The sequence below is a fragment of the Panthera tigris genome, chromosome A1, assembly GCF_018350195.1.
Source record: "Panthera tigris isolate Pti1 chromosome A1, P.tigris_Pti1_mat1.1, whole genome shotgun sequence".
In the NCBI taxonomy this organism is placed as follows: Eukaryota; Metazoa; Chordata; class Mammalia; order Carnivora; family Felidae; genus Panthera; species Panthera tigris.
Window position 1 is genome coordinate 223,646,731 of NC_056660.1, and position 25,143 is coordinate 223,671,873.

The following is a 25,143-nucleotide window of genomic DNA, read 5'->3' on the forward strand; positions in this document are numbered from 1 at the left end:
AGAGAGAAAGTAGCTGTAGAATTTTTGGGTTTTGTTTATTTGTTTTCTTTTGTTTTTCTGTTTTTTTTTTCTTTTTAAATCCTGCAAACACAAGATTGAAGTGAGCGCACAGTTAGAGGAAAGAGGGTCTGGCAAAGACTAAAATGGCAGTCACCCAACCGAGTTGTCTCAATGACCACAAACACCACCAAGGTCTCATGCGTGGTGGGGGGACAGAATATGAAAATAAAACCAATAACTACTTGAAGTAGAGTGAATTTGGATAGCTCCATCTTGATGGAAGATCTAGGTAGGTGTTTGGGAGTTATACAAATAGGACACAGGACGAGATCTTATGCAAAAGGTGTGGGTGGTCAGTTCGTGGCTTCTGCAGTTCCGCGGTGAACCACACTCTTGCTCTCTGCCTATCATGTCTCCTGCTGGTATGGTTATGTCCAGGGCAGGTAATACAAGGGTCATAGTTTGTGTATTACATTCCCTCTCCTCCTGCTCAAGACAGCACAGAGTGAGGCAGGGGAGACTGGAAGGGATAGACTGATGAAGCAATGGATAATTATTTTGCTATTCTCATGGAGACCACTCCCCTTTACCTATTTCTCATTTCTTACTTTCAAATTAAGCTTTCCCAAGAAAACTGAAAATAAAAGTGACCAATTCCTTGAAGGATCACAACCCACTTATACCCATAATGGTGATGAAAAACATATCTGGAGGGGCACCTGGGAGGCTCAGTTGGCTAAGCGTCCGACTTCGGCTAGGTTCTGATCTCGCGGTTCAGGAGTTCGAGCCCTACCCGGGGCTCTGTGCTGACAGCTCAGAGCCTGGAGCCTGCTTCAGATTCTGTATCTCCTTCTCTCTCTGTCCCTCCTCTGCTCACACACTCTGTCTCTATCTCTTCATCTCAAAAATAAACATTAAAAAATTTTTTTTAAATATTTTTGACCCTGAGAAATTACCTAAAAATAAAAAATATTCTTATATGTTCTAAAAGACAGCTCTCTGTTTCATCTATAATTAACTTGCTATGGTCACAGACTCAGTGTCTGCTTTTAATCACTGCTCTGGAATCCTAGAAGGAACAATAAAGTTGAAGTTAGAGACTATAGTTGAAATCTGACATCGTTGAAATCGTGTTTAACAATGCTAAATTAATATAGACTTTCCTCAATTTAGTCAATTATTTGATTTGCCAAAATTGAATTTGAAATGAGTTGGAAATGGATATACACGAAACTGTGGATATGCCGAATGATAAAGATTCAATTATTTCTTTTGGCAATCTTCCGGCAAATTAGTCTCAAACGAAAATATCAGTCTTTCTTCTCAAGGCTTTATAGATTAGCATTTGAAGTTTTTTTCCAAAAAAAAAAAAAATGCATTCCATCTGGTATAGAGCTGTCAAATAATGTATTTCCTTCCACATTAAAGAGATAGCAAGCTACATAATTATAACTGCTATAATTTTTCCACCCAGTTCAGAATGAAGTCAAGCTTTTCTCATGTCAGGCAGACAAATGTCTTCAGAGATCTTGACACAGTAAAAATTGGGGAAGTTGTACATCTTCTACAACATCAGTTACTAGCTGTAACTTCTATTATGAGATCAATATGTTGTCCAGTTTGCTAACAATTGGGTGGATAAGTCTAATTCAGAACCAAAGTACCGGCAACCGCAATCGCTTATGGATACGGATCCAGAGTCTCTTTCTCCAACCAGCTTTATCAAAAGAAAGTGGAAATCTTATTTCTATATGCCACTGCTGTTTCATTCCTCAACCAGCCCCACAGGAAGGTAGGAATGATCAGGTCTTTACTACCTTCCCTACAAAGGAAATATATATTAATATGTATTTATTGGTTGACATGTTTGACAAAAATGCTGTTTTACGCAAGGAGTTTCCATCCCTACACAGCCTGCCTCTTATTATTGTTTTGAAATCAATGTAAAATACATAAAATAAATACATAGACATAGGTTTTTGTAAAGAATTATAGAACGTATAAAATAGCGGCATTATCCGTGCGATTATTGCTTGCATGTACACCATGGTCCTATCTCTGGGCATACCCTCATTTGCCATATGAAGCCCTTGGTTGGGATTATAGAGAGCCAATAAGTCATAACACCCTCATCCCCAAATTCAAAACCTTTGAGAAATACATATAGAAAGAAGTCAGATAGAGATCCAAATGCCAGCTCTATTAACCCTACACCCATCAGTCGATGTAGCTTTGCATCTGCAGAGAAATGGATTCACTAATACTCTACCTTTGGACTACAGGTAGTTTCTTGGCGAAGAGAAGCCAGGGGTGTTTTCGTAGGAAATGTCCTTTATTTTCCAGGATGCTAGGGAAATGGAGGTTGACCACACAACGTCTAAGTAATTTCCTCTTTTATTCTTGATTCCAGGGCTTTGAGACTGTTACTCAGGCATTTGGCCTAATCCCTAATTCTGATCTAGAGTTGGCTTGACTTCTAGTTATCTAATGGCTCTGTCTAATCACCTGACTTACAGATTCCAAGCCTCCCTGTGTTGATTCCAATCACTTTGGTCTGTTCTAGTTTTTACTGAATTTCACTAATTTCTTGACTACATGGATCCACAGAATCTTCTTTTTCATGTTGGACTGTGGTTTTCAAAGGTGGTTGCTGGGCCTCTTGGCCCATAGAACTTGATTTTATGATTTCCTAAGTGATATTCCTAGTCACCTGCTGAAGTTTGGCCTACCTCTATGCAACCTGAGTCCTGTCTGTGTGCGTGCGTGTGTGTGTGTGTTTGGATGCATGTGTGTTTATGTGCATGCTTGTGTGTGTGCTTTTTCTGATTCTGTTATTTGTTCAAGCCCTTATTTTGCTTTTCTCCGAATGCTCTCTTTTCTTTATTCTACCTTGTCACAGTTTGATATTTCTTCACAGCCCAGGTAAGGAGGTATCAGATAGTAAAGGCTAGTCATACATTTCGAAATTTAGGATCCTATATTTGTATATGTGTTTACCACCTCCACAACCTTCAAAAATGTGTGATCTTGAACAGGAGACATGTTTCAAACTTCGGTAACTCTATCTAAAGAAAGTTCTTACAATAAAGTCATAACTCTGACATAAACTAGTATAAAAAGTACCTAGCAAGTTAGCAAATAAAGAAAAATGCTTAAGAGGCCCTCAAACATGTTAGAGTTTTAAATTTCCCATAAATGTATACTATTTACATTCCTTTCTCTCCCCTAAAAATAGATTTAGAAAGCCTGGTTTTTATGAATAATAGTGCATTTTACCTACACTATCCCATTTTTGTCATGTGCCATTTCATTCATTCATCCATGCACTCATTCATTCAAGTAATTTTTGGCTTAGTTACTTCTCATATTGTTTAACATCTTATATATTCATGCCTTATTTTCTCAAATTCTCATTTCCTCCGTCTTGTGTAAAACTCTTCTAGTTATTTAATGATTGCACATTCTACTGTCCATGAATGTGTGAAATTCAATGGGTTTTATATCTTTAGGGCTCATTTAGATTATTTAGTAAATAAATGATGCTGACCAATACATAAAGATGTGGAAAACGGAATTATGTCAAGATATGCTCCCAATTTTTTAAGGATAATTTAGGCAAACTACTTTTGCATGTATTTATCAGTCACTGGTGTTACCGCTGAAAGCACAGAGATAGCAGAAAACATTGTAATCCCATACTGATTTCTATCTTTTGAGTATAGCTTACATTACATGTGTAAAAATAATTATGATAAAGTGAATTAAGCAATTGAAAAATGAGAAGTGATTATGTAGTCCCTAAGCAGTCTGAAGATAATATCAGATTAGCGACAAGTGTAAGAGAGTAGGAGGGACCATACGAATCTTACAAGAAAGATTCCCAGTCCTGGAAATCCTGTTGGACCATCTGAAATGTGATTAACCTACTATATGTAGTCATAAGATTATATACATGAGTATTTTGTGATTTTAAATTTCTGTTTAAATACATTTTCTCACAAGGCATGAAGTAGAAAGTCACTATTAATGTAATATGGACAATAAATACTGTCCTTATTCTCTTTGTTTCACATAAATACAATTTCATATACAAACCACCATGGACTCAACATAATTTTGGAACCGAGAAAGTTATTTTGGTAATCTTTCATGTGTCGTACAAGTGAAAACTGTATGATGAAAAATGAACAATTTGCACAATGGTAATGATTGCCAACAGTTATGGGGTCCATGATATCAACTCATTAATCCTCACCATTTGCCATTTTCCCGGGGATCAATGGCTTTGCCACTGACCACCACCACCACCACCACCACCAACAACAAAATATTGGGGTGGGGGGTGCCTCCCATGCCCTTGGGATAAAGAAATTAGGAGATGCAGTTCCTGAATTTAAGTGGCTTACAGTATAGTGGAAAGAAAATAAATACAGCTATGATTGCAATTCAGAGTAATAAATATTATGATTCGGAACTATCCAGGATGTTCTCTTGGCCCAGAGGATAAGGCAAAAAGTTCCGCCTGACCCTGCTAAAGAGGGTCAAACCCAGCATGCTGGAAACCTGGTAAACTGTCCCTTCCCTCGTCCTGAGTTCTAGCAATATTCTCCAAACACCCTTTACATCCACTTCCTTTTCTGCAACACTTACATCCATTTCTGATTTTATTGCTGAGCCATTTTTTTTTTCCTGACAAACACACAATAAAAATGGTTTCCATTTCCTTCTCCCCTCTCATGTAATCATCACTGACAGGAAGTTTTTAATGCTTAAAGTCAGGACTTAAGAAATTTGGCCGGAGAACCAACACGGATTAATCATGTATTTCTCTTGAAAGGATTTCACGAAAAATTCCAATTAACTTGGAGTTTAGATTCCTGCCTCCAGAAAACCAAAAACTGTAATATTTTATCACTGGCAGTTGTTATGTCCTCTGCTTAGCCTCTCTTCTGTGACGGAGAGGGGGTGAGGGGAAGCTGTTAGTTTTGTCAGTGCCTGAAATACAGGTGAGTTCAAAGGACTTTAGTTGTCTCTATGTGGGTTCCCACTATTTTGTCCAAAGATGCAAGTGGAAATAGGTTAAAAATTCAGGTTGACAGATAAGCACATTCAACATTAACATTTTGAAATGACCTAAATAAAATGCCTTTACACTTCTCAATTTTTTTTCACATGTTTTCTCCTAGCTTTTATCAGCTTAGTCGAGATTGAGTAACTGTGAACTTCAAATGTATAAGCAATGCCAAGCTGTCATTAGTGCTTCAAAAACCAGCTGAAGAAGGTATTTTGATGAATGTGTTCCTCTGCTATCTTTGCCCCAAACAAGAAGCTTTGCATCCTGCTTTAGAAGAAAATTTAGTTGCTACAGATTTCAAAGCTAACAGCTATCTAAGTGACATTATCTAAATAATGGTAGTATCTAAATAACATTAGTATTTCAAAACGGTCAAGTACTTTTAAAAAACACATTTCCTTTGGTTTTTATATTGTTTTGTTAGTTTATGTGTGTTTTTCCTAATGAGATGCCTGATGATTACAGAGTTCTAAGGTTGTAGGGGTAAGGTTTTTTTGTTTTTTTTTAAATCTCTCCAGGATATCTCCTCAATAAAATAACCATCATCCTCCATTTCTAAGGGAGGTTAGCTTTCATTGTTAACAGTGTAATCAAAGCTTTAGAGGCAATTGTTTCTCTTTAATGTAAATATCCATGCAGAATTGCAAAAAGCATTGAGAGAACAAACAAATTATTTCAGTAAACAAATGAAAAACTCTTTTACCCACAACGCATAGGGAAATTAATACACAGGCATTTATTTCATCTTTTTAGATGGACTAAAGCCACAAGAGTATGTAAAGTTCTCCCCTAGCTAATAAACAGTAGCTTCATGAACAGCGGGTTGTAATTCAATTAGCAGGGAAAGACTAAAGTAAACAGTTCATCGTGAGAGGTGTCCGTGGAAAATATACATAACTTTGAATAACCATAGGTTTTGTGCTTATATATATAGAAACAGCTCTTTTCATGCATAAGTGAAACTTCTGTCTATAGTTGTTAATTTATTATACTATATTAATTATTATTCTATATGTTTTGCGTTCTCACTGGTTTTCAACATATCTTCTATAACTAGTCTTGTTTGTTTGTTTGTCTGTTTGTCTTTCTGCCTATACTTTTTCGCTTCTATTGAGAAACCTGATCTCTCCTTTTAGGGAGCTATTCTTTCAGCACTACTATCTCACTTACGGACTGAAAAGGAGTTGTTATCTTCATGCATGAGCTTGACATTTCTGAGACAAGGACCATTCTGAGAGTCAGCCAGGAAACCCAGTCCATTCATCAGTATCCTTCCCTGCATTTTGACATAAAGAAATCTATTTTCTAGATGGCGAGCCTCCACTTTCTGACAACCAGGTTTGACACTCTGGAGAAAGCAGATTTGACATTGCAGTGGTTGGTGTAGATAGGACCCCGTGTAAAGGCATACTCGGTCATAAACCTTCCTGAGACAGTTCTGAGGTATGAACGCGTTGCACGTATTTGTGAGTGTATGTTTTGCCACGTTAAATAAACTCTTTAAAACTGAACGTGGAAAGATGTGACCTATTAATTTGATGTGCCCTTTCTGTGCTTCTATACCAGGACCAGCTGTAAGGGAGGAAGCTGGTGAGTGACTTCTCAGATTTCCTGGGCTGACCAGTTGTCCCAAGTTCAGTGACCTCACCGACAAGTCAAGAGGTCTTAGATCTCATTCGCATCCTCTGGCCAGCACTTCCTTAGGGGAAAGAAGGCCCCGAGATGTTGTGCAAAGTTTCATTTCTGCATCTTGCCCTTGAAGCCGTTTACCTCTTCTAACATTTCTGTGAAACTGATCAATTGGCATACAAGATAACAAATTTCTGCTAAGGAAAATAAAGGTAATGTCAACGAAGCAGAGATGAGAGACAGAGTCCTGATCCAACTCATGTCACTGTTTACAGTGTCCACAGTCCCTGAGCTATTTTGTCCCCATCTTTCCTACTGACTGCCCCAGCGGTTCCTTTCACAAAGACCACGGCATCTTCCCAGATAATTGCCTTCATGCTTTGTTTGCGTTGTGTATCTTTAAAAACCAAGAGCCTTGATTGATAGAGAAACTTTCAGTAGAACTGGGATCTTGCAAGCAACACACCCTAGAATGTGAGATGGAGGACAGTGAAGTAGGCTCTAAGGTCTCCGACATTCCGGATTCGTGAAAGAGCTGGTCGGGCCGTGTAAAAGCGACGTGACTACTCTATAACATATCGGTCCTTGGTACGCCGGGCGTGTATTCCTAGACGTCAGAACAAGACAAAACCCCCAGCCGGTTAGATGACTCCTCAAAATTGTAGCGGCCATGTGCTGGCTCCTTCTTCAGTAAGATGCTGGAAAAGTAAGACACACTTTGGTTCATGCTCGTCCATCCCAGGGTGGTCAGGAATAGCTTGACAAACAGTCTCTTGTTCAACCTGACTGATATCATAGTTAACTAAAACTTGGTTGAAGAGATTAATCAGAAAAAGATACTGGGGCCTGGGTGGCTCAGTTGGTTTAGCGTCTGACTTTGGCTCAGGTAATGATCTCACCGTTCTCAAGTTCGAGCCCCACATCGAGCTCTCTGCTGTCAGCTCAGAGCCTGCTTTGGATCCTCTGTCCAGCCCCATCCCCCCACCCCGACTCCCCTGCCCCTCCCTCGCTGGCACTCTCTCTCTCAAAAATAAATACACATTAATATATATATATATATATATATACATATATACATGTATATGTGTGTGTGTGTGTGTGTATATATACCTGTATATCTTCAGTATTTTGTTTTTTTTTGTTTTTTTTTTAATTTTTTTTTCAACGTTTTTTATTTATTTTTGGGACAGAGAGAGACAGAGCATGAACGGGGGAGGGGCAGAGAGAGAGGGAGACACAGAATCGGAAACAGGCTCCAGGCTCCGAGCCATCAGCCCAGAGCCCGACGCGGGGCTCGAACTCACGGACCGCGAGATCGTGACCTGGCTGAAGTCGGACGCTTAACGACTGCGCCACCCAGGCGCCCCTTCAGTATTTTGTTTTAAGCTAAGTACACTTTTTTAAAACAACTCAGTTGGTGTCATTTCCACATCAATTCTTTTGCATCAACCAAATCCAATATGCATCATCTAAATTTCTCATTTCTTTAAAGTGGAATATAGATTTAAGTGTACCATTAATCTGAATTCAAGTTGCTTTTAGATATTGATAATTTTTACTCTAATATTTTAGTTATTTTATATACACATAATCCAAGGGTGTTTTGTGTGTGTGTGACTACTCAATCTTTTGGAAACATTTTAGTTAGTTTTCACATAAAGAACAAAGCTCTTTCCTTTTTAGACTCGTGTATCTAATTTGATGTGCATTTATAAATTAATTCATTACAGTAACAAATGAACTGACAACAACAGATTGTGAAAGCACAAACAATTAGGTTTTTAATTACATATGTCAACTGGTGGGAGCAGGGGGGCTCAGGCATTCTAGAATGTGGCCTCTCTGGGCAAACTCACAAGCTGTGGGCATCGGTCATAATGTTTTACAGGGAAAAGATAGAGTAGGGGGTGTATGTATTTGCATAGGTTGCCATAACAAATAATTGCATCTGAGTGGTTTAAACTACAGAAATGTATTGTCTCTAGGATACCTGGGTGGCTCAATCAGTTAAGCATCCAACTCTTGACTTCAGCTCAGATCATGACCTCAGGGTTCATGAGTTCAAACCCTGCATCAGGCTCTGTGCTGACAGTGTGGAGCCTGCTTGAGATTCTCTTTTTTCTCTCTCTGCCTCTCTCTCTCTCTCTCTCTTTCTCTAACTCTTAAAAGTTAATAAACATTTAAAAGAAGAAAAGAAATGTGTTGTCGCACAGTTCTGGGGGCCTGAAGTCCCAGATCAATATGCTCTTTGGCTGAGAGTAGGCCATCTTCTCACAGGTGTCTTCATAGTGCCATCCCTTTGTGTGTGTGTGTGCGTGTGTGTGTGTGTGTGTGTGTCCTAATCTCCTCTTCTAATATGGAAGCCAGTCAGCTTGGATTAGGTTTCACCCTCATGGCCTCACTTTAACTTAATTATCTCTTTAAAGACCATCTACAAATATAGTCAACAAACTAAGATCCTGCGAGTTGGGGTTTCAACATATGAATCTGGGGGGACAAAATTCAACCCACTGAATTCATAGAGTATCTCTGTTAAAACATACGTAGTTTTACAGTGTTTAAAACCAGCTAGGGCTCCACTGCAGAAACTAATTGTACCACTAAGCGTTTCAAAGTAAAGGCCTCAGCCTCTAGATATCCTAGCAAATATAAAGACAGGGACAACTCAAGTTCCTTAACAAAGCTCACTTAAACAACTGCTTATCCTTGATATATTGGCCTCTTGTGCCAAAAGCAAGTTAAGTTCAACTTAAACAAAAATTTTTTTTAATGTTTATTTATTTTTGAAGGAGAGAGAGAGAGAGAGAGTGAGTGGGGGAGGGGCAGAGAGAGAGGGAGACACAGAATCCAAAGCAGGCTTCAGGCTCTGAGCTGTCAGCACAGAGCCCAACGCAGGGGTCGAACTCACAAACCGCGAGATCATGACCTGAGCCAAAGTGGGACGCTCAACTGACTGAGCCACCCAGGTGCCCCAAGTTCAGCTTTTATATTTTGCTTTCAATTAAACCTGTTGTCCTACCTGGAGATAGATAAGCCTACCCTCTTTAGCCATGCTGTTTAGAAAACTAAATCTCTTTAACTTATCTATCACAGTAAAGCTAATCTTTAAACAAAGCATAAATGGAGCTCATGTATTTGTTTTCATTTAGTGCCACCTCTCTCTCCATTAAAACATGGTACTACCCACTTTCTTACCTTGACACAAACTAAACGTAAATTCAAACTATACATACATTAGTTGCTTTTTGTAACAAAGCAGGTGATGCACATTTATTATGTTTCAAATTTACAGCAATGGCAACATGAACAAAAATACACCATCTAAAGTCTTATTGGATGATGGATTCCAAAATATGGGAAAATTTCCATATGCATTTCAAGGAAATTAGTTTCTCAATATTGCCAGTAAGGATTCTTTCCCCCTGAATGAATGCCATTAATTACTGTCAATTCAATACTCAGTTTACAATAATAAACTACTCAATAGAAAGTAACCATTCACATCAGAAATTTTAGTAACTTGAAAGCTAATACATTGCTCTTTCAAGTGAGTTTCTGATCACATTCTATTTTTAGCTAAGGATCAACAGTAATAGAAAATTTCAAACACATTTTCATCAAACAGTGTATGGAATAGAGAAAAAATTCCAGAGATCTCATAAGACAGCATATTATTTTAAAGATAAGAAAGCAGATGAGTTAATTGATCTGTTCAACTTTAACAGTGTAATATATGAAGGTGTTTCAACTTTCCTAATGCAAATGTGTACTAATTTAATAGTTCTTGTCTACCACATTTAAAAAATGTATTTTTAGATTCATATATATATATATATATACACTTTCAGAATGTGTATATATGTATGTATATGTGTGTATGTATATATGTGTGTATATATATGTGTGTGTGTGTATGTGTGTGTGTGCAAATTACATTTGTATCTGAAAGCACAACTTAAAACATAAAATGAGTATCTTTGGAAATTGCCAGGGAGACACCACAGTTGACCATCAGACGGGAGAACTCGAGTGATAAAAGGGAAAAACCCGGACGGATTGAAGTATGACCATGAGACTAGTCCAATCACACTGCCCCACTGCATGCTTGACGAAGCTGCTGGAAGTGATTCTGGGAACACAAGAAGCTCTTGTGATGGGAATGAATTATCAACCACATTTGGCTTCTTGGTTCCACTCAAATTAGATTAAGCATCTCAGATGGGATGATCCAATTGGCGAAGCTGGGGTAAGCCACTATGTTCTAATGCTATACCACCCTTGTTCATGGCAAGCAGACGTCTAGCATTTTTAGATACCCTAATGGGGAATAAGGACTGATTCCATGAAAACTCAAACTTGGCATGGTCCCTAAACATGGAAAGTGAGTATATGCTCTGGTTGAATTTACCTCAAAGATGCATCTTTGAGGATAGCCTTTTGATTATCCCATATCCGTATACCTAATTCCCATCTTTCTGCTTCTCAAAGAAAGGACTGCTTATCACAATCCAACTATCCCTGATATAACAAAACCAAACCATTTTTTGAAGGAGACAACCTAGATATTACCAGTAACTGCATTCACTACTGAAATCTTGATTTATTGATCTTTTTCTTTCATCAGGCCCCATCTCTGTGGTCTGTCATCTCTGAGCTGCATCAGAAAGTTAACTATATGTGTCTAGAACGTGCAACGGCAGCGGGTCTGAGGGCTGGAGATGGTATCTATGCCGTTGCTTCTACATGATCCTCTCCACAAACCTCTTGCCTCTTGGAGGCTCCTTGGCTTTTGCTACATCCTGTGGTTTGTTACTTTGCTTGTTAATTTGCTTCCACGTGTGAAGATTCTAACCATTTGTAGGTCCTGCAGCATATGATTGCACCAACCCCATTTTGCGGTCACAACTCTTTTTCCCTTTGGTAGGCAGAGCCATTCACCTAAGTCTTCATATAACGCGTTTATTTTCTTTCTTGAGGTGAATAAGAAGCTTCAACTTGCCAGGTTGAAGTGTTAGCTTTCTTTTTATTATTATTATTATTATTAAAGGTTATTTATTTATTCTGAGAGAGAGAGAGGGAATCCCAAGTAGGTGTCACACTATCGATGCAAGCTCCAAGTGAGAAGTGATCTCAAAAACCATGTGATCATGACCTGAGACAAAATCAAGAGTTGGACACTTAACCGACTGAACCACCAAGGCGCCCCTGACATGTTAACTTTTTAATTTAATCAAACCACTGCTGTTCACCAGGTAGAAACATTTTTTTTTTTTAATTTCTTTTGGGGGTAAAAATTTCTAATTAAGAAGATCCCAGGGAATTGAGAAAAGGCATGCTTTTCAAGAAGAATAGATGTAACAATGAGAAATATTGTTCTATGATTCCAAGTATACATGGCACCCTATATGATGACATCCAAATTTCATAATGTTTTTTTACCCATCTAGCTCTGCAAATATTGGTGAGCCATCTCGCTGTTTTGTGTAAAGGGAATTACTTCTATTTAACAAGATACATTACAGGGCCAAGGAGTAGTGCCATAAGTATCGGACCCTTCCTTATTATTTTGTTTGAGGGTGGGTTTCTTGGCTAGTAGAAAGATTATGTGATAAGTTCTGAGGAAGTTTTGTTTTTACCGAGGGTGTGTGTGTATATATATATACATACACACACACACACACACACACACACACACACATATATATATATATATGAACATGAATATAAACATAAACGTATCTGTAAGTTCTTGACTGAGGTTAGTGAGAGGAAGAAAGATGCTGTGAAGAATGGAGACAGCTTCAAATATGCATATCTAGCATAGAAATATTCAAATAGAGGAAAATGTGTGGATTTTGGAGATAATACTAATGGAGATAATGCTGATGGTTTATCAAATATATTCACATATAAATAAGAAGAATGAAAATGCCAAAGCTGTCTCACTTGGATGATTGATGCAGCCATCGTTCCCTCAGTCCACCAATCTGTTACCAACAATTGATTGGTCAATTTGGTCCAATTTGGTCTGATCTTAAATTTAAACAAGATTTTATCAAGGGTCGTGTATGTTTGCAAACAATACAATATCTAGCAGTTTTAAATGAAAGCAAAATCAAAAATAAATATAAAAATGAAGAAAATCTGCATTGTAGCTTAAGACAATAAATGTGTTTATTTAAAACACAAGGTTTGTCTTTATCTCAAGACTATAGAAATATTATTATGAGAAGTGAGGCTAGCTTTTATCCTATCATGAATTACAGTGGTTTCCTTAGTCTTTTAATGGTTACATTTAGAAATATACAAAGAAATTGGCAATGAGACTTTCAGAAGAATATGGGATAACATTACTTCCATTCAGCGGAAGGGATTTTAGTGTTTCAAATTATGGTTATTTCCTAAAACCTTTTTCTTTTAGTCAACTACTTTTAGGAGATAAGAATATTTAATAATTAATTCCCAGCTGTTTCTTGTTATGCTTCTAGGAATATATATCTGTACTTTAACAAGTTGGGGATAGTGTTACAAAATAAACGTAACCCACATTTTCTATTTGTCCAAGCTTTCTCTTTAGAAACATAAAAAATTTTGAAATTGGAAGTTTTGTAAATTACATTAAAATAAATAATTACTGTTTGGAAAGTTCCACATCCTTGACTCTGTGCCAGTTTTTTTCTGGAAGATACATATAAATATGACACGGTTTCTATTTAAAGCTTAAGGAAAATACAAACTTTAGGGTGATGGGAAAGGATGTGGATAAATAAGTACGAAGCAGAATTCAAAGTGCATCATAAGGACCCATGTATATACTACAAAAGTAGTAATATTTGAATTACTTTTTAAAGAACGAAGAAGATCTTGATAGGTACACATGTGAAGAGGAAAGCATTTCGGATAGAGAAAAATCCCCATATTTAAATGGGCAAAAATTCAGAGGATAGAAAATTTGAGTCACTATCAGTGAAACACATTTACTACATTTGTACACATGACATGAATGTCATTCAAGGGTAGCCGGCTCTAAGGCTGAGGAAGTGTGTCGTGCCAGGACATGTAGGATTTTGAAAAATGAAGGCTATGGAATATAGAAGTCATGAATGAGGCAATGGAAATGCTTCAGAGATTTGCTTCAGGAAGATTGATCTCGCAATACCCCCCTCCGTAGAAGAAATTTAGCGGAAGTGATGGTAAGAAGTAAAAGCTGCACTTGGAGATCATTCCAGTGAGCCCTGCCATAGGTGGGGAAGCCTACAATTTTATTAAATGTGGAGATGGAGAGAAGAAATGGAAATTTGGTGCCATGTCTCAAGGAGTCTAATAAGTAGGCTGTAATTATCGATTTCACCCCAACAGTCCTGAATGACTGTTGTAATATTTAATGACATGAATACACTGATCATGTCGTTGCCCAAAGGACTTTGATGATGATTTGAGTGAGACTTACCTATTTATCCTAAAATTGATATTGGGTCTATGGAAATCAAAATCACGGTTTGATATCATATAGTTTAAAACAATGTTAAGTTATATTTTCAATTGTTGACCCTGTTAGTTTCTTGGTTTTAATCTCATCTGTGTTTTTCCTCTATGCTTATTTTCTAAATATATGCTACCTATTTCCGGCAAACACAACACACACACACACACACACACACACACACACACAATTTATAAGAGTACGAGATAGCAAAGCACAATATGTATAACTAAAAAAGGTATTTTAGTATTACCAAATTCCCACCTGGCAACATTCCTTGCCAGTTTTGATTGGAGCAGAAGCACACGTTTCGTGTTGCTTTTGTTGTCATTCTATATGCTTGTCCTTAGGGAAAAAGTAAAATGATTCCTAGTGCTAAACTCTAGTTAACTGGGTGTTCGATCTAATATTAGAAAGTGTGTAGTTCTGTCCAGATTTTTCATAAAGGTGTATTTCATTTCAGACCTAAAGAAGAGAAGATAGGAAGGGATATTCCTCTATTTGGTGCGACTAGGAGAAAATTTACGGCTCTGTTGATGCTGACAAGGCATTATCCACACCACTGGTTTACAAGCCCCACATGGTCGTCTAACTGGTGGGCTTCTCAGCCTCTCGTGATGCCATTGCCCCCAGCCCTGCAGCCCAGGGCAGCTCTTGTTTTTCTGTAAAGAGCATAGGGGTGGGGGCTGTAATTGGGACATGGCTGCGACATGTGAAATCTACAAGGATCACTACATGTTACCCGAACCTCTCTGTCTCTCTGTCTCTCTTTCAGATCAACTATTTCCTCCAATCTAAGTCTCGTAGACATTATTTAGCAAAACCACTCCAAGCTTTTAACATGGAGAAGTTTAAATCAGATTTTTAAAAATGTGTGTTTTGTTGTCTTTTCAATAAGAGTTAGAGAATGTTTGGTGCCAAAGAGGATTAATGCCCTCCAGTTTGCCTGACTGTTAGGATATTTGAGACGAAGGGGGAAGTACTCGCAACACACAGAGAATGGTGTCGATTTCCAGAGCATTGCCTTTTCCTGAGCTTAAATGTATTAATTATTTAAAGTAATACCAGCTCCTAAAACAAACAGAACTATACATTTCAGTAGTTTAAGAATACATTTTATTCCTAATGTTCCTAAAATCTAAAATATTTATTTCTCTTACATCCTGTGAACCCGCTGTCTTCAACATGTAGTTTCCAAGATGCATTTGTTTACTAAGGCCACCATAACAAATGACTGGGTGGCTTTAAGATAGAATAAATTTATATTCTCACAATTCTGGAGGCTAGGAATCTGCACTCGGGTGTTGGAAAGACCCTGCTCTTTCTCTCTGAAGGCCATAGGAGAGGATCCTTCTTTGCCTCTTCCTGGCTTCTGGTGATTGCTGGCCATTCTAGGTGTTCCTTGCCTGTAAACACATCTCTCCAGTCTCTCCCTCGGCCATCTCACAGCGTTGTTCCTGTGTGTCTCTGAGTCTAAATTTTCTTCTTCTTACCAGGATCCCGGCCCTCATATGAAGATACTGGTCATATTAGATCAATCGGCCATTCTAATCTACTGGGACCTCATCTTAATTTGATTCCATCTACAAAGACCTTATTCCAAATCGGGTCATGTTCTCAGGCTCCAGTCGGACATGAAACCTGAGGTAAATTGTTGAAACAAGTAGGCAAGTCATAAGGCTTGGGTACTTTAACCTGTAAGAGGGTAGAATAACATGGAGTATCTGAGTTCAGAGATTGTTCAATGGACTAGGCCTATAGCTAATGTGAATCCAGATCATTCCAGAACATAACTGCGTAGATTCACCCAAATCTACAGAGACTGGTGTCAATGGGGCAGACGTGTGGCCGGGCAGCAAAGAAAAAGGTTTCTGAGCAGCTGGTCCGTGTGAATCACACTTGGTTCCTCTTTTTTTTTTTTTTCCTTTCAAATTTAAGATAAGCTAAAATGAGACACATCTGGGAAAAAAAGAGTATGAGGCTAAGAATAAGAACAATATTTTTTTGTTGTCTTTTTTTAAATCTGTTTCCAATTCATCGAAAACAAAGTTACTATTATTAGAACCCTCCTGGTCACGAGATTGGAAATACAGTACAATTTTGCTCAGAATAAAAGATATAAATATCTACTTGGTTCTTTTATCAAGTTCTTTTGGTAAAGGGTGTTGAGTTACAGTTTATTTTTTTTTTTAATTTTTTTTTTAACGTTTATTTTATTTTTGAGACAGAGAGAGACAGAGCATAAACGGGGGAGGGGCAGAGAGAGAGGGAGACACAGAATCAGAAGCAGGTTCCAGGCTCTGAGCCATCAGCCCAGAGCCCGATGCGGGGCTCGAACTCACGGACCGTGAGATCGTGACCTGAGCTGAAGTCGGACGCTTAACCGACTGAGCCACCCAGGCGCCCCATTTACAGTTTAAATAGGATAAGTTTCACCCCTGTAAATGTGCAGTTGGACAAGTTGTAACAAATATATGCAGCCGTGTAACCACACCAGGATACAGAACGTTTCCATCATCGCAGAAGGGTTCTCCGTGTTTCTTTAAGGCCATTCTCCTGGTCCCAGCCCCAGCTCCTAGAAAACAATATTCTTATTTCTACCTCTGTAGTTTTATCTTTTCCATATTGTCATGTAAATGAGATTGTGGAGAGTATATACCTGAAGACTTCTTTTACTTAGTCCTTCGAGATTTATGCATGCCGTCGTGTAGACCTATAATTCATTCCTTTTCATGGCCGAGTATTCCAGCGTGTGGAGGTACCGCAATTTGGCAATTAATAAAATATTAGTGTTTGTTCTTCCTTCCGCACTTTATTTTTTTAACGTTTTATTTATTTTTGAGAGAGAGAGAGAGAGAGAGAGAGTGCATGCAGGTTGGGGGCGGGGCACAAAAAAGAGGGGGACAGAGGATCCTAATTGGGTCTGGGCCGACAGCAGTGAGCTTGGTACTTGGCTCAAACTGACAAACCCTGAGGTCATGATCTGAGTGGAAGTAAGATGATCAACCCACTGAGCCACCCAGGTGTCCTTCCTTCTGCACTTGAAATGCAAAAATTCCAAAAATACCAATTTGGATAAGGGAAAGCAAAAGACAATATGTGCTCCCAGAGGAAATACCAAATGGTGTTTGTAAGCAAATGCCTGCTTTAAATCCCTGATTTCGGCTCAGGTCATGGCCTCATAGTTCTCCAGTTCGAGCCCCGCGTGGGGCTGTGTGCTGACAGCTCAGAGCCTGGAGCCTGTTTCTGATCCTGTGTCTCCCTCTCTCTTGCCCCTCCCCTCCTCACGCTCTGTCTTTCTCTCTCTCTCAAAAATAAATAAACATTAAAAAAATGTTTTTCCTTAATAAATCCGGAAGTGTCTTTCACTTGTGCACTGGAAACAATATATTTATTACTTTATCATCTATAACATGTTGCCTGTCATTAAATTGATACTTCTTATGAATCAAGGTCACAGTATGCAATAAACCAGAACAGTTCAAACTAAGAGTAGGTAACATTTTAATCAGTAAATTTTAATCCTCAGTTATCCCGGTCTGTAACTGACAAAACCAAGTGAATTTCTGGGCTGTGTGAACAGCCTCAGGGCTGTGGAGGCTGAAGGGTCTTGGCACACGACCAGCTACTTAAGGAGCCTTTGTGAAGTTCAAGCATCGGACTCACAAAAGAGCCGCTGGCATGAGTCCGTACAGCACCAGGCAGAGTGGATTTTACTTCCTCTTCATAAAAGTAGAAAAGATGTGAACTAATTTGCCATCTCGCACAGATACCTTTATTTTGCCATGTTAAATGAACAATGCAGAAATCAAGCAGATAAAGCAAGAGATTATGATTTTCTGCTGCCTGTTTAGGATTATTTTAATCTTGTGGCTAACAGAGTAATTTATATCTATATGTGATCTCTTGACACTCTGATGTACTCGTATGAAAAATCAGTAGAAATATCACAGACGGCCGGCAGACGCATTCATTTTGTTTTAAAATAGGTTTCAGGTTGACTCCTGTGTTTCAGTATCAGCTTAAGGCAATTAAGTTATCATAAAGAGAAACAGACATGTAAAATCAATGATTTGACATTAATAGGTACTGGCTGTGTCCAAGTCAATTTCATTACGATGGGATAAAATAAACAACTAGAGAATATTACAAATTTCATTTTTGGTATGCAAGCTAAAGACACAAAGCACCCAAAAGTTCCTAGACGTAACCTACCACACGGGCGGAACATTTACACACTGGGTCAATGCAATGAGCTTTATGAGGGATACACTAATAAGCACTACGTATCATACACAAGTAAATTGCATGCAGAACTATTCTACGTGTCATATGTATGCCTTCGTAAGGTTTTTCTCACTTTCTTTCCTATTTTTACTTTTTTTTCCCTTTCCATAACACTCATAGGCATCGCTCATATCATTTCACTAATTAAAGTTCAAACTAAGGGTAGATGGGGGGCGGGGTGGGGGGCGGGAAGGGAAAGGGAGTGCCAGGCAGGGAAGAGGGCACTTGTTGGGATGAGCACTGGGTGTTGTATGGAAACCAATTTGACAATAAATTATATTTAAAAAATAATAATAATAAAAAAATAACGTTCATAGACCTCAGAACCACTTTTTGTCCGAGAAAATAAAGTTGGTGCCATAGCAAGAATATCCGTCTTCGCCTGTGATTGGGGGAGGTGTAGGTTGAATCGTGAGGTTTGATTTGTTGCCTGAGATGGTCTTGTTAGCATCTATTTTCATTCCTTGTGTCACCTAAGCTCCCTTGCACAACGTAGCACCCTGATGGGAAACATTTCACATTTAAATCACTTTATCATAGCCTTTATACCAAGTTACCCTCCATATTGACTGGAAAAAGGTGGTCCATTCCTAAACTGTAGAAGGAAATAATTGACTATGAAATTCTCAGGGCGAAACATTGCCTACATTTGAATATAGGAATAAAAATTTGACTTAAAATTTCAAAACTTGGAGGTTTTGAAAGTGAGAACATGCCATAGATTGAAGTTCTCTGATGCTGCATAATTGCCTTTCTTTACTTACAAAAGCAATCTCAGTCTATCCTTCACAAAGCATACCCCTATTCGATGTATAATAAAATATCACCAAAGCCCCCAGATATTGTTTGAAGTATTTGACGTCAATGGAAATATGCCTTACTTGCTTGTGTTTTAAGTCGCGTAACTCAGTTTATAATAGAAATATTCCAACTGAAAGCACTTGAATGAAGCAGAACCGCTTCTTTCATGTGGGAAGACTATTTTAGAAAAATGCCGACAAACTCTCATCCCGTGCTTATTGCCAAGCACATTCATACAGATTGTCCAGGTTTCTAAGATAAAGTCATTTCTCAAAAATAGGAGCTTTCTTGACACCATAATTTTCCCAGTAGAAACTTAAGAGAAATGGTTGATAACGAAGCCCCTGACTCTGCGAGAGTGACCTGAAAGACAAGGCGATGTCAGATTGATGCTGTGGAACATTGGCTGAGAAAGCGAAGCAAGGCTGTGTGTGCTTTAAGGGTGAACTTTAAATAACAGAAAATGTTGGCAAGCTGCTATCCAGTGGCTCTGTTTCGGGAAAATGGATGTACCATCTGCAAAGCTAAACAGACACGACAAGCCTTTGAGGCAGAGAAAGTAAAATGTTCAATCCATTTGGCAGATAAATCAGGTCATGGATTGGTTTACTTAGCTCCAGTTTCGCATAAACAATATACATGCAGAAGCGATGAACCATTGCTAAATTCAACAGGAAATTCCATTTGAGGTTATATCGATGCTCAAGCTTCAAACGGGCTACGTTCTCCCATTCCATGCCTTTGTTGTTTGACTCTGCTGTGACTGTCATTGTGTTTTGGTAGTTCCGATGGCAGAATTTACTGGGACAACACAAAGTCTCTGGTCGGAGAATAACGGAACCACCATCATCCCAAAACTTACCTAGCCACATTTCTGGAATAGAAAAGTAGACGTGGCAAGAAAAAATATATACACCGAATGCTTTTCCCATTTCCAAAAATACAATGGGAGACATACATCCAATCATGGTAGAAATGTACTTTCCTAGCATGTCATGGCCACGTGCACGCAGCAATCTCGAACAGCCCTCAGTGCCTCCCGCAGCTCAACACTGACAGGCGGCAGCCACACGTACCTTCTACCTTTGATCCTGGAGCAAAATTTTACATTGCATTGGTTAGTGTAATGAAATACTACGTTCTGCTTGACTTCCTTCTACTTTATAGAATTCTGTGCTTTCTCGAGAGCAGAGACACGTTTTCTTTTTCAAGTGTGATGAAAGAATATCAACTACATTTCACTTTCCTTCCGTGTGAAGGTCGAAGTTCACGTACGATAGAACGTTAAGATCCGAGCCCCTTTTGCGGTTTCCTACGAACCAAAGTAAGAAATTCAGTTTAATAAACTTCATTAAAATTGTTCTTTTTGTCTTTCCACTATCAGAATATTTCGGACTCGTTGGATGACAAGAAAGGAATATCTTAATAGAGGCAGAAAGACTTTTTTTAGTCCCATTGCAGAAATCTTTTTTTTTTTTAACGTTTATTTATTTTTGAGACAGAGAGAGACAGAGCATGAACGGGGGAGAGTCAGAGAGAGGGAGACACAGAATCTGAAACAGGCTCCAGGCTCTGAGCTGTCAGCACAGAGCCCGACACGGGGCTCGAACTCACGGACCGCGAGATTGTGACCTGAGCTGAAGTTGGACGCTTAACTGACTGAGCCACCCAGGCTCCCCCCATTGCAGAAATCTTAACAATAACAACAAACGTATGTTTTTCAATTCTGTTTTTCTTTATTTTCTTTAATTGTTTTTTAACGTTTTATTTATTTTTGAGACAGAGAGAGACAGAGCATGAACGGGGGAGGGGCAGAGAGAAAGGGAGACACAGAATCAGAAGCAGGCTCCAGGCCCTGAGCCATCAGCCCAGAGCCCGACGCGGGGCTCGAACTCGCGGACCGTGAGATTGTGACCTGAGCTGAAGTCGGCCGCTTAACTGACTGAGCCACCCAGGCGCCCCTGTTTTTCTTTATTTTGACAAGATATTTTAAAATATTTTACCTCTGTTTTTGTCCGTAGTTACCTAATTATTTTTTTTTTGGTATTTTTTTTAATATGGAATAATATCAAGCCATAATAAGACCTGTAATATCCTCAATTTATTGCTTATGTGTTTTGCCAAATTTGAGTATCAAAGTATTTACTGCAACATAGGGAGGTTCAGTTCACACACACACAAATGCTGTTTTGTATTATGCAATGTTTTGCATCATATAGTGTTTTGTATTTTATATTTTGCATTATGTATATATTCTTTTACGGTGTGTCCCAAGCTGATTGTAATGGACTCTTAGCTACTTCTCACAGATTCCCCTTCAGGACTGAAGGTTTTATTCTCCAGCCTGAGTATGCTGCTGCAGGCTGTCCTACGGAACTTTCTCCAGGGTTTGCCCTCTGTTGAAGAAGGCTTCATGCCCAAGTTAATGCATCCCTCCCGGGGACAGCCCACATGTAGTAACTGCCCAATGTGAGGCCATAAACCCTGCCCCTTCTCCCAAATGTCAGAGAACTCTGAAGAGTATTTCCAGCTTCAGAGCTCACTGGGTGAGCTAGGGACTTAATGCGATGGCACTGAAGCTCTGATTCTCCTCCTGCCATACCCTGCTTTCTTCCTTCCCTCAAGAATTGTTGAAGCTGAGAATACTACCATGTAAGTCCCCTGTACTCTATTCTATGCCCTCGAGAACCTGACCTGCAACACTTTGTACCAGGATGAGTTCAAGATAGTAGACGTTACAATGTGATGTTGGAATTGGACCACTCAACGTTGCCACCACCCGGTTGGCAATGAGGACCTCATCACTGGCAGGACGTGGCCAGAAAAGTCTCTGCAGATTGAAGTACAATTGCTCAGCTTTCATTAGTGGTGAGCTGGGATTGCATGCCTGTGGCATGAAATACATTAGTGGATGTGATAAAAAATACAGTTGAAAATGTAATCATTATAACAATGAAATTGGATGGTTCTTGCATAGGGTAACTATGATTTAGTAAAAACAAGTGCAAAGGGCAGAGGGCCACTTTTTCAGAATATGAAAAAGCACTCCTTCTCTGAAGGTGGAAGGAGAACAAAGCTAAAGACATAACATAGAACTTAATCATAAGAGCTCCAAATAAAGATACATTCTCAAATTAGGCAAGTGCACTATGTTGTACCGATACTATCGTATCAGGACTATGATAGAAAAAATGGAACCCTGATACAGGGGATGGTGACATCTAGGTTGATGTCCTTGAACATTATGCATCTCCCAAACCCATCCTATTGAAGGATGGTGAGGGAAGGTGATGCAGAGGACCTTGTCTTGCAATAAAACAAGGGTCCCCTCAATACTTAATACCCACATTTCTCTGTGTGGTAATAACATACCAGGGCCAGAGAATCTGAATACTTTTCTAGGGGGAAAAGGGACTATATGCAGAAGGAGTTATAGGACCTAGGCAATATGTGCCAACAGGAGATTGGCAAGGGTGAGTGTGTTTAGGGCTAGATCTCAAAGGTGCTGGATCAAGAAGGAAACATGAAATTGGAAAAGGGATTGTTTATCAAATTGGGAACACTCTCACAAGATAGAATCTCAGGTCGTGGCAATAACCCTGAGAGATGGAATAAATATGCTACCATGATGGGTCAAAGAAGCTTTGAGAAAATGATGGCTTATAGTAAGTGAGGTGTAGGTGTCCAAACTACCATAGTAGGCAACAGAAGAAAGGGTGAAAGATTTAGAGAATTGGATATGATGGAGTTTTTATTCTGTAGAAGATCAGGAAGCCCGCTTGGTGAGTATAGTCCCCAGAATGGGCCACCGGACGTTCATTGACCAAAACAATAAGGATGCACTAGCGGTAGGAGCACTGATACTATGACAAAAACTCACTTGGTGATTGTTGTCTACAGGAAGGTCTGATGGTAGGAGATACTGTATAGAAATGAGCACCCCAATAGCAAGGGAAGTGAAAAGATGGTCAGAAGTCTGATGGCTGTGGCACTAGTAAAAATTATGACCCTTTGACCCATTTCTGGACCTGCACCAATTTTTAAACCTAAAACCCATTTTTTGAGGGAGTGTCATTTTCCCAAGGCAGACAACACTAAAATATCAGTGCACCTGCATATATAATGTCCCGGTCTTTTCCCAAAGATACCTATAGTGACTTACTTGAGTAATAGTACAGAGGAAAAACTAATAGCCAGATATTTTAAGAACCATTAAGGTAAGGGGTAAAGTTGATACCGATTCTCTGGGATTCAAAGCCCCACCATGAATCCCCTATGAGAGTATGGGCCTCTGTAGGACAAGTAATAAAATCCTGATACTAACCCAGTCAACATGGTCTACTGAGACCATGCACGTACCAATGATGATATCTCTTACTGCCGGTGAAACCCTGGAATGGACTTCCTAGGGAATGGGCTGCATTCCTGTGCTGGTTTGGTGCCTATAGAGCAGCAACTTCTCATTAGAAAAAGCTAAGTTAAAGCCTCTGGAACTCTCCGCTACACTGGGAAAGATGGTCATAAAAAGCAAACAAACAAAACAAAACAAAAAAAAACCCCACAAAAACCCAAAAACGGTAGCACATTCTACTTCAGTAGTAGATATTAGTGTCGCCCTGTATTAGTTATCTATCTGCCCACTGAAGAATTTTGCATAAATGATTACATATGCCAAAAAAAAATCTCTTCTTCTATTTCATCTCATAAAGTATACTGTTTCAAATGTAGTTCAATCCTCACTTCCTTTAAAAGCTGTCTTATACTGTTTCAAGTGGACCAACCCCCCCCCCCCCCACCATGCTATCCTAGTATCACGTACGTTTTCTCTGGGCAACTTGTCTTTCTAATACATGTTTATTTGATGAACGTGTGTTCTTTGTACTAGAATTGCTATTTTAGCTCAGAATCCAGGATAAACTCAATAAACGGTACGATGAATGATTTGATTATATCTAGGCCTCCCAGAATCCTAACACAGGGAATGTATCTTGTGCAATTTGATATATCTTATAGACAAAGATGATTACTGCACATCACAAACTTCATTTGGTAGCATTTTCTTAGGACCAAAAAAATCTATTATAACACCCATCTTTGAAACAAGAAAAAGAAATGGACTTAAAACCATCCCAGGCTGCAGGAGCGCCTCGGTGACTCAGCTGGTTAAATGTCTGCCTCCTGCTTTCGTCTCAGGTCATGACTCCGCGGTTCATGAAATCGAGCTCCACGTTCGACTCTGTGCTGACAGCATAGAGCCTGCTTGGGATTCTTTCTGTCCCTCTCTCTATTCCCCTCCCCCACTCTCTCTCTCAAAAGTATAAATAAACATTTATTAAACACACACACACACACACACACACACACACACACACAACATCCTAGGCTACATATTGTTAGAACTTGGAGTTGAGGTTGCTGGTTGGCCAATGAACTCACAAGTGCCAGTAGTATTCTACATGAGTGGCAAGACTTTCACTATCTCCACAAAGATCTCTGGCCCAAAGAGTGGAGTTTGATAGTAATTCTTGCTACAAGAAAATAGCAAACAAAACAAACAAAACAAAACAAAAATCCTACGAACTAACAGTGGCTCTGGGAAAATGTAAATACAGATAAAAAATAAATATTGTATAACATCTTATAATAAAAATAAACACGTGTGAATGGATAAATGGATAAATATAATGTCATACACTTAATACTCTAGCGGAAACTCACGTGTGCTTCAACATGAGTACAAAAGTACTTAACTTCTACTTTAGAAAGGTGTGTTAGTCTAGGGAAGATTTTGAGGAAGGAACATCATCCCAGCTGATTATCTATCTATCTATCTATCTATCATCTATCTATCATCTATCCATCTATCTAT

The 25,143-nt window shown here is 38.9% G+C and overlaps 1 non-coding gene across 1 annotated transcript; it reads left to right on the forward strand.

The window, feature by feature from the left end:
• Positions 1-24,656: 24,656 nt before the first annotated feature.
• LOC122232335 lies at positions 24,657-24,810 on the forward strand. Its single transcript, XR_006209688.1, has one exon. It is a non-coding gene; the product is annotated as a small nucleolar RNA SNORA62/SNORA6 family (small nucleolar RNA).
• Positions 24,811-25,143: the final 333 nt, after the last annotated feature.